This window comes from Microcaecilia unicolor, chromosome 1, assembly GCF_901765095.1.
Source record: "Microcaecilia unicolor chromosome 1, aMicUni1.1, whole genome shotgun sequence".
In the NCBI taxonomy this organism is placed as follows: domain Eukaryota; kingdom Metazoa; phylum Chordata; class Amphibia; order Gymnophiona; family Siphonopidae; genus Microcaecilia; species Microcaecilia unicolor.
The window spans coordinates 594810481-594825960 of record NC_044031.1 but is presented as its reverse complement, the minus strand read 5'-3'; the positions used below and the strand labels follow the sequence as shown (position 1 = coordinate 594825960).

Genomic DNA, 15480 nt, shown 5'->3' with positions numbered 1-15480 from the left:
TCAGTTACATGCAATGTGTTGACATTTGTCATCCCTTTTTTGCAGCCACCTTTAATGTGAAGACAGATGTCATCACCTTTGTTTACCTTCTTTTTATCCACATTTTATCTGTTGACAGCTGTCAGCCATTTTTTACAGGTACATGCAGTGTTTTGACAGCTGTCGTCCCTTTTTTGCAGGTGCATGCAATGTGTTGACAGCAGCCATCCTTTTTTTGCAGGCACCTTTAATGTGAAGACAGATGTCATCTCCTTTTTTTACCTTCTTTTTATCCACGTTTTATCTGTTTTTAGTTGTCACCCCTTTTTTACAGGTGCATGCAATGTGTTGACAGCTGTCATCCCTCTTTTGCAGCTGCATGCAATGTGTTGACAGCTGTCTTCCCTCTTTTGCAGCTACATGCAATGTGTTGACAGCTGTCTTCCCTCTTTTGCGCTACATGCAATGTGTTGACATTTTATGTGTTGTCAGCTGTCATCCCTTTTTTGAGGTCACCTTTTATGTGAAGACAGATGTCATCCTTTTTTTTTTTTACCTTCTTTTTATCCACATTTTATCTGTTGACAGCTGTCATCCCTTTTTTACAGGTACATACAATGTGTTGACATCTGACATCTCTTTTTTGCAGGTACATCTAGTATGGTTACTGCTGTAATTCCTTTTTTGATTTTTATTGCCATCCCCTGTAATGTGTTGACAGCTGTCATCAATTGTTTGTTCGTACTTGCATTGTGTTGCCAGCTGTCATCCTTTTTTTGCAGGCACCTTCAATATGATGACAGATGTCATCCCCTTTTTATACCTTCTTTTTATGCACATTTTATTTGTTGACAGCTGTCATCCCTTTTTTACAGATACATGCATTGTGTTGACAGCTGTCATCCCTTTTTTTGCAGGTACTTTTAATATGTTTACTGCTGTCATCTCTTTTTTGACCTTCCTTGCCGTCCCATGCAAGGTGTTGACAACTGTCATTCCTTTTTTGCAGGCACATTTAATATGATAGGTGTCATCATCCTTTTTTTTAATCTTGTTTGAATCCTTAGGTTATATTTTGACAGTTGTCATTACTTTTTTGACTTTCTCATCGGGCACATGCAATATGTTGACAGATGTGATCCCTTTTTTGCTGGTATATGCAATTGTTGACAGCTGTTATACCTTTTTTAGCAGGTATATGCAATGTGTTGACAGCTATTATCCCATTTTTTACATTCTTTGCAGTCACATACAATGCGTTGATAGCTGTCATTCCATATTTGCAGGAACATGCAATTTGTTGACACGTCATCCCTTTGTTGCAGGCACATTTAATATGATGACAGCTGTTGTCCTTTTTTTTACTCTCTTTGGATCTACATGTTACATGTTGATTGTTGTCATCCCTTTTTAGTCATTCTCATCATGCAGATGCAATTCGTTGACAGCTTTCATCCTTTTTTTGAACTTCGATTCATATACATAAAATGTGCTGACAGCTGTCATCTCTTTTCTGCAGGTATGTGCAACTTGTTGACAGCTGTCATCCCCTTTCTGCATGCTTATTTAATATTATGACAGCTGTCATCCCTTTTTATTTATTTATTTATTAGTATTTATTTTCCGAGTTTTTGAAGGCATTCACTCAAAGCGGTGTACAGTAAGAATAGATCAAACATGATCAATAGGCAATTACAGCAGTTAGAATACTCAAAAACAATACAAAATGTGTTATGGTATACTACTTACAATGTCAACACAATACGTAATAGATCATTATAATTGATAGTGAAGTGTAAAGCAAAGATGTAACATATAGATAGGTAAGAAAGTAGGAAGAGTTAGAAAGTAAGGTGATTGATTTAAAGAAAGTTGCACATGAGGTCAGAGAAATGGTTAAATATCTTAACTAGGGTAGGAGTGGATAAACCTTTCCATGCACATGCAATTTTTGATAGTTTCTTTTGAGACTGTTCATTGATTTTACATTGTTGACAAATTGAGTTTTTAGAATTGTGTGGATTACTGTTTGAAATATGTGGAATTTGCATATTTGCTTAAATCCTGAATTTTGCATTTTTAATTAAGCAATTGAATTGATATCACCATGTTTTCTTCCTCCAATTGTTGGTTTTTAGTTGAGAATGTATTTTTAAATGATAATATATAAATGGATATGAGTGGTAATGAAGGACTAATTGGTCACTAGGACTTTGAAGTGTATGACTTCAGGGGACTCAAGGAGAAAACAGGCCTTTAGTTAGCTTTGCGCAGAGGCATTGTTATAGTCAATGAGGTTTAACTGAGCGTGGTAATTGTTAGTTGAAAACCTTTCCCAATACTCAGCCATGATGATTTCAAAAATAGCACATTGGAAATTTTTGATGTATCTTTTAAGATTGTTCATTGATTTTATATTTTTGACAAATGATAATTTTAGAATTATGTTGATTACTCATATTAAATGTGAGAAATGTGCATACTTGAGTGCTAAATGAAAAATTTTACATTTTTCAGTTATGAGAAATAGGTTAGTCTATCAAATGCAAGCAGATCTTAGCCTACCTCAAAAAAGCTAAGGCAGATATTTATTGCCTTCAAGAGATACATGTTTCTGTTTTTGAGACCAATAAATTGAAGGGTGGATGAAGGATTGTTTTGTGGCTCCAACCAATAGAAATATGGAGTGGCCATCTTGTGAACTACAAATTCCCCTGTGGATGTTCTAGATTCATCCCATGATCCCCTAGGCAGCTGGGTCTGTGATAAGATCAATGTGGGTGAATCTAAGCTAATTGTATTAAATATATATGCCCCTACCAGCTCAGCTAAACAATTTTTTCATCACCTTACTGCTTTAGTGAGTTCCTTTGCACAGATGGATCTCATAGTAGCTAGTGATTACAATCAAGTTCTGGACCCAGTATCAGATGTTCAACTGAAATCCAACAACAATGTGATGCTCATGCCTTCTGTTCGACTACAGGCTTGGTGAATCCTTGGTTGTTGCTTAACCTAAAGGGCCAGGACTTCATATTCATCTCCCAACTACATCATACTTGCTCAAGCATTGATTCTATACTTCTGTCAAAACCCCTGGTGTCCAATATTGTGCCTGCCTTCATTGACAATATCGTTCATCTGATCATGCAGGAGTTACTATTATTTTGAAAATCCCCTCTCTTGTACAAGAACCCCCTTTATGGAGGTTCAATAATGCTCTTTTGCAAGATGTTACGTTTTTATCAGCTGTGAGAGAGGTTACTGGCAAGTATATTCTTGACATTTCGTCCATTAGATTGTAAGCTCCTTCGAGCAGGGACTGTCCTTCTTTGTTAAACTGTACAGCGCTGCATAACCCTAGTAGCGCTCTAGAAATGTTAAGTAGTAGTAGTAGTATTCTGTTCAATGATGACTCATCTGTGCCGATTAATACGAAATGGAATGCCTTTAAAGCCACCCTGCGGGGTGTGATTATTGCATAATCTGCCCAATTAAACCTTAAGAGAAGAAAACATCTTAAGGCTCTAGACCAAAAAATAGCTCAGCTTAAACATTAAATGTTTTGTTCTTGGAAACTTTGCACCAGCTTACCCAGTTGAAATTTGAATATAATTTAATACTTAGTGAGCAAGCTAGAAATGAGTTGTACATGCAGGGGGCTACTGCATATACTGCGGGTAATAGGGCAGGTAGATCCCTTGCCTCCTATCTAAGAGGGAGAAAGAAAACGATTCTGTTTCATGCTATCAATGATAGTAATGGTAAACTGCTTTCTTCTTGAGAACAAATCCTGCAACGCTTTCATGAAAACTATACAGCTTTATACTTGTCTGAATCCCAACACTCCAGAGCTGAGATTATGACTTTTCTTTACAAATTGCCCAGTCCCCTAACCAATCTGGCTTTGTCGTGAACAGGTACTCTTCTGATAACTCTAGATTATGCCTGCAATTGCTACATGTAGCCAAGACTCTACCCTGTCCCACCTTCACCATAACGTTAGATGCCGAGAAGGCATTCAACAGGGTAGAATGGGAATACATTTGTCATTTTAGACTGGTATGGTTTTGGTCCTATCTTTACCTCTACGATCCATCTGTTGTACTCAAACCTAATCACGAGATCATATGTAAGTAATTCATTATTGGTTCCATATAAGTTACATCAAAGCACTAGGCAGGGATGTCCCCTGTCATCCGTCCTTTTTGATCTGGCATTGGAACCTCTACATGCCATAAGACAAGATCCAAAAATATTTGGCATTCCCTTTCTAGACAAAATATAAAAATTATCATCTTAAGTCAATGATATTCTCCTATACTGTACTGAGTCCTCCTCCACTATTCCTGCTCTACTATCCCTCATTGATACCTTTGTTGATTTTTCTGGGTACGAGGCAAACAGGTCTAAGTCTGAACTAATGCCTATCAATACTTATGCTCTTAAGGAGGATTTTAAAGAATTTCCATTTGTTTGGAACTCCAAAGGTCTGAAATATTTGGGTATCAACCTGAACAACAATTTCCATGATATTCTCAAAGTCAGTGAGGACATGGTTTTGAAAAAAGTGAAAGAGCTTTGTGTTCAGTGGTCCCCACTACATTTGAGGAGGTAGAGACAACTGGACACAATCAAAATATCTATTGCACCTATCATTATGTACACTATGGGGCTCATTTTCAAAAGAGAAAAATGCCCAAAAAGTGACATAAGTCTGCATTTGGACGTTTATCTCACAAAAACGTCCAAATCAGTATTTTCGAAACCTCTTTTTAGACGTTTTTCTCTGAAGTCCGTCAGAAGGACTTCTAAATCTCAAGGGGACGTGCCAGGGGCGTGTTCAAGGCGGGACTTGGATGTTCCTAAGACATAGGCATCTTTCAGCCATAATGGAACAAAACAAAAACGTCCAGGACTAAAACTTAGATGTTTTGAGCTAGACCTGTTTTGATAATGAATAGCTGTACTGGAAACTGAACCCACTACCACAGGAACAAAGTCCACTGCGCTAACCACTAGGCTACTCCTCCACTCCGCACAAAAAGATGCCCTTACTCCCCCAGTGGTCACTAACCCCCGTCCACCCCAAAAAAATGTGATTAAAAATATTACTTGTCAGACTCTGATGTTATACTCAGATCCATTAGAATAGCATGCAGGTCCCTGGAGTAGTCTAGTAGTGGTGCAGTGCATAAACTGCTCCAAGGCACACATCTCACCATTGCCCCCTTACCTTGTCAGCTGAGCCCCCCCAAAACCCACTACCCACAACTGTATACCACTACCATAGCCCTTACAGGTGAAGGGAGCACAGTGGCGTACCAAGGGCGGAGCGGTGGTGGCAGTCCGCCCCGAGTGCACGCTGCTGGAGGGGTGCAGAGAGCAGCCATGCACCTGTCGGCTCCGCTGGTTCCCTGCTCCCTCTGCCCCGGAACAGGTTACTTCCTGTTCCAGAGCAGAGGGAGCAAGGAGCCAGTGAAGCGAGATCCACGCTGCTGCTCCCAGCAGCTAAGAATGTACCCGGGGGGGGGGGGGGGGGTTGATGTGTTAGGGGGTGTCATTGTGCCATGGGGGGGTCATTGCACTGGGGAGGGGGGGTGTCATACTGCACCCGGGAGGGGGGTGAGCATCGGCGATCCGCCCCGGGTGGCAGCTGACCTAGGATCGTCAATGAGGGAGCACAGTGGGTTTCTGGTGGGTTTTGGAGGGCTCACAGTTTTCTCCACAAGTGTAACAGGTAGGAAGAAGTATGGGCCTGGGTCCACTTGTCAGCAGTGCACTGCACCCACCACTAGACTACTCCAGGGACCTGCATGCTGTTCTAATGTATCTGAGTATAACATCTGAGGTTGACATACAGGCTGGCAAGTAATGTTTTTAATCACATTTTGGGGGTTGGGAGGGAGTTAGTGATCACTTGGGGACTAAGGGGAAGTCACCCCTGATTCTCTCCAGTGGTCATCTGGTCATTTAGGGCACCTTTTTTTGCCGCCTTTGTTATAAAAACAGATCTAGCTCAAATCGTCTTAGTGTTAGTCTTGGATGGTTTTGTTCTGTTCCATTATGGCTGAAAAACATCTAAGTGTTAGGAACGCCCAAATACCACCTGTAACATGCCCCCTTGTGATTTGAACTTACTTCATAAAAAATGTTTAAAAATTGTTTTTGAAAATATCAATTTGGACGTTTTTGTGAGAAAAACGTCCAAATGCAGACTTGTGCCACTTTTTGGATGTTTTTCTCTTTTGAAAATGAGCCCAATAATCTCACCATCTGGCTGTATTGATGTCTCGTTTGTATATACATTTATGTATTGTTAGTGTTCTTATAAATTCCAAATAAAAAGTTCTGAATAAAAGAAAAAAGAACTAATGCAGAACACTTTAGCACATTCCACATTAGGCCCTTTTTGCTGAATTAGGTGTGCATTAATGCCTAATGCAGCTTAGTAAAAGGGTCTCCAAAACAGGTAGAATAAAGAATTTTGGTGAATAAATTGGGTTAACTAAATCTAAGCCAAAAGATGAAGTTTATGACTATAACCATAGCAGATTACAGAGCAATCAAAAGAAGTTGAACTAGAAAAAGTGCCAGAATTCACCTATTTAGGTAACAAAAGACAACAACACTGGGGAAAAAAAATGAAAACTACATTTGGTAAAACAATTTCAGTCTCAACAGACTGTGTAAGATTTGGAACAATAAAAATGAATGTGTATAAATGTATTGTGATACCCAGTCTGCTGTGCTGTGAAAAATCTGGCCAGGTTTTGATTCATGCAGCTCAAGAAGAATCTTGTATGACAAGTTGCAAAAAAAAAGATTAACATTGAAGCGATAAGAAAGACAATTAAAACAGCCCATTTATAGTAAGATAGTACAGCAAAGGCAATTTAGATGGTTTGGTCACCTAGAAAGAACAGATGCACAGGGCATACTAATGCTAGCCATAAACTAGAAACAAAAAGGGAAAAGAAGTCAAGGAAGGCCATGTCAAGAAGTAGTGTCAAACAGCTGAAAAGGGTTTCACTGAGCTGGATATCAATTGGAGACAAGCAATTGATGAAACACAAGATCGACTAAGTGTGTCTGTCTTATGGATCAACTGGCTCAAGAAGACATAATAACAATAACAGAAATGTCAAGACTCTGGAACAAGTCATGTCGGTTTATCCTTATTGTTGTAGGAGCCTTAGGCAGAGTTACACAAAGACTGGACACATTTCTACAAAACCTTGAAATTTCAGATTTGACAACAGTGGAATTACAAAAAACAATTTTGCAGGATTTAAGCTATATTTTGAGATGATACCTGGATGATTCCTTAGCTTCTGGGTGAAGCTTGAATTCTGTAGTGATACTAGACAAATCTGTTTGTGTAATAAATAATAAATAATTACGCTTGGCATGTTAGTTCACTTTGATATTTGGAAATAAGAGTCAACAGGCAAATGGCAGATGATAACTTTTTTTATTGGACTAATATTAAGATACCTTTTTATAGATTGTTAATATATATAAAGCACAAAAACCTCTCTTGTATACACTGCAAAGTACTTAATGCACTATGGCATTCCTGTGGAGTGCAAAATACGAGAAAGGGAAAAAGCCTCTGTGCCCCAACCTCCACCCTACATATGTTAATAGGGTAAAGAGGAAATATTACGGGTCCAACTTTCTTCATCGCCATAAAAAACCCTTTACTCTTAACTCTTGCTAAAAACTCCACAAGAAGTTCTAATTATGAGTGGATCAGTCCTAAAAACATAAAGAAAACACTTAGCTTCTGGGTTGGTGATAGACGAAAAATCGTGCAAAGTCAGCTTAGTGTTACTGATTGGTCATGCATGCCTTGATACAGCTCACGGTAGCGAAACTTTGGCCACAGTGTGACTGACTTTGCACGTTTTTGTGTCTATCACCAACCCAGAAGCTAAATGTTTTCTTTATGTTGTTGGGACTGATCCACTCATAATTAGAACTTCTTGTGGAGTTTTTTTAGCAAGAGTTAAGAGTAAAGGATTTTTTATGCCGATGAAGAAAGTTGGATCCATAATATTTCCTCTTTACCCTATTAACATATGTAGGGTGGAGGTTGGGGCACAGAGGCTTTTTCCCTTTCATATATTTTGCACTCCATAGGAATACTATAGTGCATTAAGTACTTTGCAGTGTACACAAGAGTGGTTTTTGTGCTTTATATATTATATAATCTCTTATCCTTTTAGTGCTAAATCTTAAGTCAATATATCACCTGAAACTTGTCAGACTCTTATTTCCAAATTAAAATGTCATTTTTTAAACAGAAACGAACATTGAATATTCTTATATATGGCAAGAGAATGTGAATGACTGCTGCTAACTGACCCCAGAGAAGAGACTTAACACTATGTGATGCAGCACCAGAGTTTTAACAAAATGCATGCATAATGTCCCCTTCTAGTCCCCTATTTTATTCTTCCTTCTTCCCAACCCCTCCCCACCCTTCCTTAACACTAATACAAGTGCAAAGGAACATACAGCTGTTACAGTTCCACTCTGACACTTCATTTACTATAATTCTGCCTCCTGTCATAAAGTGACATGCTTTAAGATTATTGTAACACATTCTGTCACAGATTGAGCTTAAATGCCCTCCAGCTGAAACTATTTAAACCTCATTTAAATTTTAATTAAAACTGTTAAACTAGCCCAACCCAATCATTTATAATCTTTGCAAAGAAAAATAAAGAAGAAATTTCAGCTAAGAGTCCAAGGGGAGGAATGATCCGGCCTGACATGGAGATAAACTGAATGGTTAGCGTTGCAGACGATGGCTTGCTTTTTTCTAATGGTGCTGAAAAAAAAAAACCTTCAAATGAACAGCAGAAAACATGATTTCAGGTTAGAGATAATGACAAAGCTATAAGGTCAAAAAGGAAAAGTGCATTGGGTCCATTTCACATCTGTCATTTGTCACATGTACTCTGACAAATGCCAAAAGCTAAGCAGCCAGCCTTTGTTGAAAGGAAATGGACATGTGTCATCCATCCACTTAGATATATCTGATATGACCTAGAGCCTGATTTGTCAAGGTCTTTTTCCACACATGCAGAATGGGGGAAAGCCTTAGTGAATCAGGCTCATACAATTAGATTTACCCACTGTTATGGCCTCACTCATGAACTAGGTAACATTCCTGGATAGAAACGTTACACTGAATTTTCAGCCAGCATGATTACTGTGTTAAATGCCAACACTTAATCCTTATATTCAGGCAAAATGGTAGAGACTATTATAGAGAGCAAAATTACAGAGCATATTCAAAAGCATGGATTAACGAGGCAAAGTCAACATGGATTTAGTGAAGGGAAATCTTGCCTCACCAATCTACTACACTACATTTCTTTGAAGGGGTGAACAAACATGGATAAAAGTGAGTCGGTCGATATTGTGTGTCTGGATTTTCAAAAGACATCATGAAAAACTCCAAAGGAAATTGGAAAGTCATGGGGTAAGAGATATTGTGGATTAAAAACTGGTTAAAAGACAAAAAACAGAGTAGGATTAAATGGTCATTATTCTCAATGGAAAAGGGTAGATAGTGGGGCTCCGCAGGGGTCTGTGTTGGGACCGTTACTTTTTAACGTATTTATAAATGATCTAGATAGGGAAATAACTAGTGAGGAAATTAAATTTGCCAACAACAAAGTTATTCAAAGTTGTTAAATCGCTAGAGGATTGTGAAAAATTGCAAGACCACCTTACGAGACTGGGCATCCAAATGGCAGATGATGTTTAATGTGAGCAAGTGCAAAGTGATGTATGTGGGAACATAGGAGCCAACTTTTCAAAATGATTGGGGGTGCTGAATTTTTTTTTTTAACAGGAGGTGCATCCCCCCACCTCCGGTACCTTAACATCCTGTCTCCTGCAGTCTTCACCTGGGCAGTGGCAGCGCCACTCAAAGGTTGCCTGCAACCTGCTCCAGGACTTCTTCCCTGAACAGTCCCGCCCCTTAGTCCTCCTGTACTGTGCAAATATAAGGAGATGCAAATTTCAAAAACTGACATATTTCAATTGCTATACTGGTTAACATACAAATAAAACAAAAAAATGGAAAATATGATATTTTATTGGACTAAATACATTTTTCAATTAGCTTTCAGAGGCCAAAACCTCTTTCCTCAGATCAGGACAGTATACTGCTGATATGATATTCTGTTCTAGATAAAACAAACAGGAGGTAAAAACCCTCACGGAACCGTGAGATATGGAGAAAAAAGTGAGGAAATAGAATGAGGATACCAAATATGTTTATTCACATAAAAATTGACAAAATTTTCAAAAAAATGAATGATTTTTTTAAAAAATGACCCGACACGGCCGTGTTTCAGCCCAAAAGGCCTGCCTCAGGGGTCTTTAAAACCTGATTGAAACAATGAAACAAATAAAACAATTTGTTACAAATATATACTGAACAAAAAATGGATAATATAACTAGTGACAAACAATAGCATAGTATACATCATAAATGAACAAACAGACAAAAAAAATTAGCGACAACTAAATCTAAAAGCATAAATTTAAATTATATGTAAGAAGTGTGTGGAAAAATTTTTTGAATATTTTATCAAGTGTAAATGGTTAGAACGCATGGATTATACATTGAGTAACAAATCAATCTGTATTAACATTTAACATTGTGTATGTGTATGAGTTAAGACCAAAACAGAAAAAGAATTAGAAATAAAAAATTATGTAATGTATCTGTAACTGAAATAAAAATTAAAAATTATAGTTGTGGTTAAAAAAATGTTTTTGTGGTTGAAAAATTTTTTTGAGTAATTGACCAAAAATACATTCGTACATCTGTAATGAACATATATTGAAATTGAATATTGAATAACCTTAAAAAAACTTTATATATTTATCGCATCAAACATAAAGTGTGACAAATTAGCACATAAATATAATAAAATAACCGTACATACTAGAAAAAATATATATAACTCATTTTGTAATTAAAAGTGAAATAAATGGATTATAAAATACCTCGGAGAGTACGGCTTGAAGTATATGCTCCAAGGTGAATGATAAAACAAAATTCTCTTGGGTCTATATATACAAGGGTGGAGAATGGAAATGAAAAAGGAACTTAAAAAACAGAAAAAAAGATTCATATATATAAAAAATATATTCATATATAAAATAAATCGTATAGAATGATGCTAGATGGAATATTGAAAAAATATTTATTATAAATAATATGCATAAAGGATGATGCATATGGGATAACTCAAATGTTGAACTAGATTAGTGATTAAAAGATTATTTTAATAATTACTATATAAAGATATGTACATAATATAATATACAGTTATGGAGAATGAAGGCAGGCTTACCTCCTCTCTTCTAAAAAGGTTTTTGTGTTTTTTAAAGAAAGAACGGAACAAGCTCGTTAAACTGCGAAAGAGAGAGAAAAGAGAAATAAGAAGATAACCTGAAAATTGAATAAATGAAGTGAAATATATGAATGATTTGATCGAAATGATCATAATGACTATTACAGATATAACGGGCACTGGAATGTTTGTTGGAACATTATCTATTCTTAGTGAAGGTTTTTGAACCTCTACTGAATAAGTGCAGCTATGTAAGTTTTTATATCTACCACCACGTAAACCTTAAATCACCATGGGAAAGGAGGGTTTGGTCTCCAAACATTAGTGAAAAATGTATTAAAATTAGTTCAATAAAGATATTACCTTATTTCCATTTTCTGTATTTATTAACACAGCTACCACACTACTTTATACTAAACTAAAAATAAAATTCATTTTTTCCTACCTTTGTTGTCTGGCAATTTACTGTTTCTAATTGTGTTGGTCTCAGTCTCTTGTTTCTTCTTTCCTCGATCTTAACTTTCCCCCCTTTCCATCCAGTATCTACCCCTTCTCTCTCCCCTTTCCATCCAGCGTCTGCTTCCTCTCTTCTCCCTTTACATCCAGCATCTGGCCCTTCTCTTCCCCCTTTCCATCCAGTGTCTATTTTCTCCATCCATGTGTAGTTTTTCTCCTCTTCCCTTTCCCTCATCTCAGTTAGTATGCATCTCCTTCCTCTTTCTTCCCTCCCCTCCATCCATGTCCAGCATTTCTCCTCTCTCCCCTCCATCCATATGCATCTCCTCCTCTGTCTTCCCTCTCCTCCATCCATGTCCAGCATTTCTCCTCTCCCCTCCATGTGCATCTACTTCCTGTCTTTCCTCCACTCCATGTCCAGTCCAGCATTTCTCCTTTCTCCCCTGCCCTCCATCCATGTGCATCTCCTTCTTGTCTTCCCTCTCCTCCATACATGTCCAGCATTTCTCCTGCCCTCCCCTCCATCCATGTACAGCAACTCTCCTCTCTTCCCTGCCCTCCCCTCCATCCATCCATGTCGAGCAACTCTCCTATCCCTGCCCTGCCCTCTATGTCCAGCAATTTCTCTCTCTCCTGCCCTCCCCTCCATCGATCCATGTCCAACAAGTCTCCTCTGTTCCCTCCCCTCCCCTCTCATCCATGTCCAGTGAATTCTCTCTCCCCCCCATCCATGTGCAGAAAGTCTCTCTCCCCTGCCCTCTCCTCCATCCATATCCAGCAATTCTCCTCTCTCCCCTGCACGCCCCTCCATGTCTAGCGATTTCTCCCCTCTCATCCATTTCAGTGATTTTTCCTCTTCCCTGCCCTCCCTCTATCCATCCATCCATGTCCAACAAGTCTCATCTCTCCCCTGCCCTCTCTTCCATGTCCAGTGATTTCTCCTCTCTCTCCTGCCCTCCACGTCCAGCGATTTCTCTCTTCCCTGCCCTCTGCTCCCCTCCATGTCCAATAACATCCCAAATGTCACCACCTGCCCCTTTTCAGCCCCCTCTCGAGTTCCAGTCCCAACTCCAGCCCAACCTCTTTGCCCACAACAGCTCTCCATCCTCGCCTTCCTGCCACTCAGAATTTAAAACTCATTTTACCTCAGGTTCTGGCAGCAGTGAAAGGCAAGCAGGCTCGCCTTCAGCCTTCCCTTCTCTCTCAGCTCTGGTCCCGCCCTCATTTCCTGTTTCTGCGTAGGTGGGACCAGAGCTGAGAGAGAAGGGAAGGCTGAAGGTGAGCCTGCTCGCCTTTCACTGCTGCCGGGACCTGAGGTAAAATGAGTTTTAAATTCTAGGCGTCAGGAAGGCGAGGATGGAGGACTGTTGTGGGAGAAGAAGGTTGGGCTTGGGTTGTATCCGGAACTTCTGACAGCGAGATGGAAAATATCGGGGTTGCTCGAGCACCCAAAATACCCATGGAGTTGGTGCCTATGTGTGTGAAAGAGGAACCCAAACTATAGCTACGTGATGCAAGGTTCCGCATTAGGAGTCACCGACCAGGAAAAGGATCTAGGAGTCATTGTTGATGATACATTGAAACCCTATGCTCTGTGCAGTGGCAAAGAAAGCAAATAGAATGTTAGGTATTATTAGAAAGAAATGGAAAATAAAAATGAGGATGTTAAAATGCCTTGGTATCGCTCCATGGCGCAACTGCACCTTGAATACTGTGTGCTATTCTAGTCACCACATATCAAAAAAGATAAAGTGGAATTAGAAAAGGTACAGAGGATGGTGATGAAAATGTTGGGGCTGGGATAATTTCCCTATGAGGAAAGACTTAAATGGCTAGGGCTCTTCAGCTTGGAGAAAAGATGGCTGAGGGGAGATATGATAGAGGTCTATAAAATAATGAGTGGAATGGAATGGGTAGATGTGAATCGCTTGTTTATTCTTTTCAAAAATACTAGGACTAGGGAGAATACAATAAAGTTACAACGTAATAAATTTAAAACAAATCGTAGAAAATATTCCTTCACTCAACATGTAATTAAACTCTGGGATTCGTTGCCACAGAATGTGGTAAAAGCAATTAGCTTAGCATCCTAAAAGAAAAGTCCATAAGCCATTATTAAAATGGACTTGGGGAAAATCCACTGCTTATTTCTAGGATAAGCAACATAAAATGTACTGTTTTGGGATCTTGCCAGGTACTTGTGACCTGGATTGGTCACTGTTGGAAATAGGATACTGGGCTTGATGGACCTTCGGTCTGTCCCAGGATGGCATCACTTATGTACCAGGTAGTAGCACTGAATATATGGATTAATTAGTAATTATACCACCATTATCCATTCAGTGTCTCATCCCTAAAGCAACCCACAGTTACACAGACTGTATTAGGCTGTATAGTGATTTTAATGTCCTGATAATATCAATATAATTTTGAAATTCAACAGATAAGCATGTTATGCATAACCTGCTTTGAATATAATCCAATAACTAGTTTTAATACCCTAGGATTCTACATGTCAATCATACTGAAACCATAGTATTAGGAGGTAGTTCCTGATTAGTTTAGGGTTAAATAATCAAATGGTCATGCAAATGGTATAGAGGACCACAGGTGGAACATTGATCACTGCGAAAGTGGATGACTCTTCTCTGCAACAAACTCTTTTTAGACTACAAAATAAGTTCAGGCCATGCTTCTGATGTAATTCCCAATTGAGGTAGGTTTTTATAAGGACAAAGTATTACATACCACATTTCACAGGAAACAGTCCAGAACTTCAAACAGATTGTAAAGAGTTGTAGGTGCACCTGCAAGACTGAGAAAATGGGCACCTAAATATTATGTAATGGTAGCTTATGCCAGTTTTTGTATTCCTCCCATACCTATTCAGTTCAAGGACGAATTGCAGTAATCAAAAGCTAGACCAGACTATCCAGAAGCTACAAATAGTTAAAACAAACAAGTAACATATACTAAGCAGTGGATAAAGAGCTTTTAAATGTTTTCTAAATTGAAGATAAGTACAAGACCTCAAAAACAATTGAAGTTCATTCTGTTAGCTAACTGAAATTGAATAAACAATATGAGATATTAATTGATTTTAAATCCTTATACATTGGAATTCTTAGTTGAAAGAAATGGCAGATTAAATTTAATGTGGATTGGTGTAAAGTAATGCATGTAGGTCAAAATAATGCTAAGTACAGTACCCAAGACTGGGTTCCATATTAAGAGGCAATAGAATCTCTACTCAGGAAAAGGATCCTGAGGTCACGGTAGATAGTCCCTTGACATCTTCAGCTTAACATGCAATGGAAGTCAAGAAAAACAAATAGAGGGGCCCTTTTATTAAGACACATGGAGGGGCATAATCGAACGGGGGCGCCCATCTCCGGGGACGGACCTGGGAAGGGGCGGAGCCAACCGTATTATCGAACAAGATGGACATCCATCTTTTGTTTCGATAATACGGTCGAGGCCGGCCAAATCTCAACATTTAGGTCAACCTTAGAGATGGTCGACCTAAATGTTGAGATTGCCAGACTTAGAGATGGCCGACCTCGGTTTTCGCCGATAATGGAAACCGAGGATGCTCATCTCAAAACCGGCCAAATCCAAGCCATTTGGTCATGGGAGAAGCTAGCATTTGTAGTGCACT

The 15480-nt window shown here is 38.8% G+C and overlaps 1 non-coding gene across 1 annotated transcript; it reads left to right on the top strand.

The window, feature by feature from the left end:
- The first annotated feature begins 2241 nt into the window (after nucleotides 1-2241).
- LOC115460822 lies at nucleotides 2242-2379 on the top strand. The gene has a single exon (XR_003940599.1). It is a non-coding gene; the product is annotated as a U4 spliceosomal RNA (small nuclear RNA).
- Nucleotides 2380-15480: the final 13101 nt, after the last annotated feature.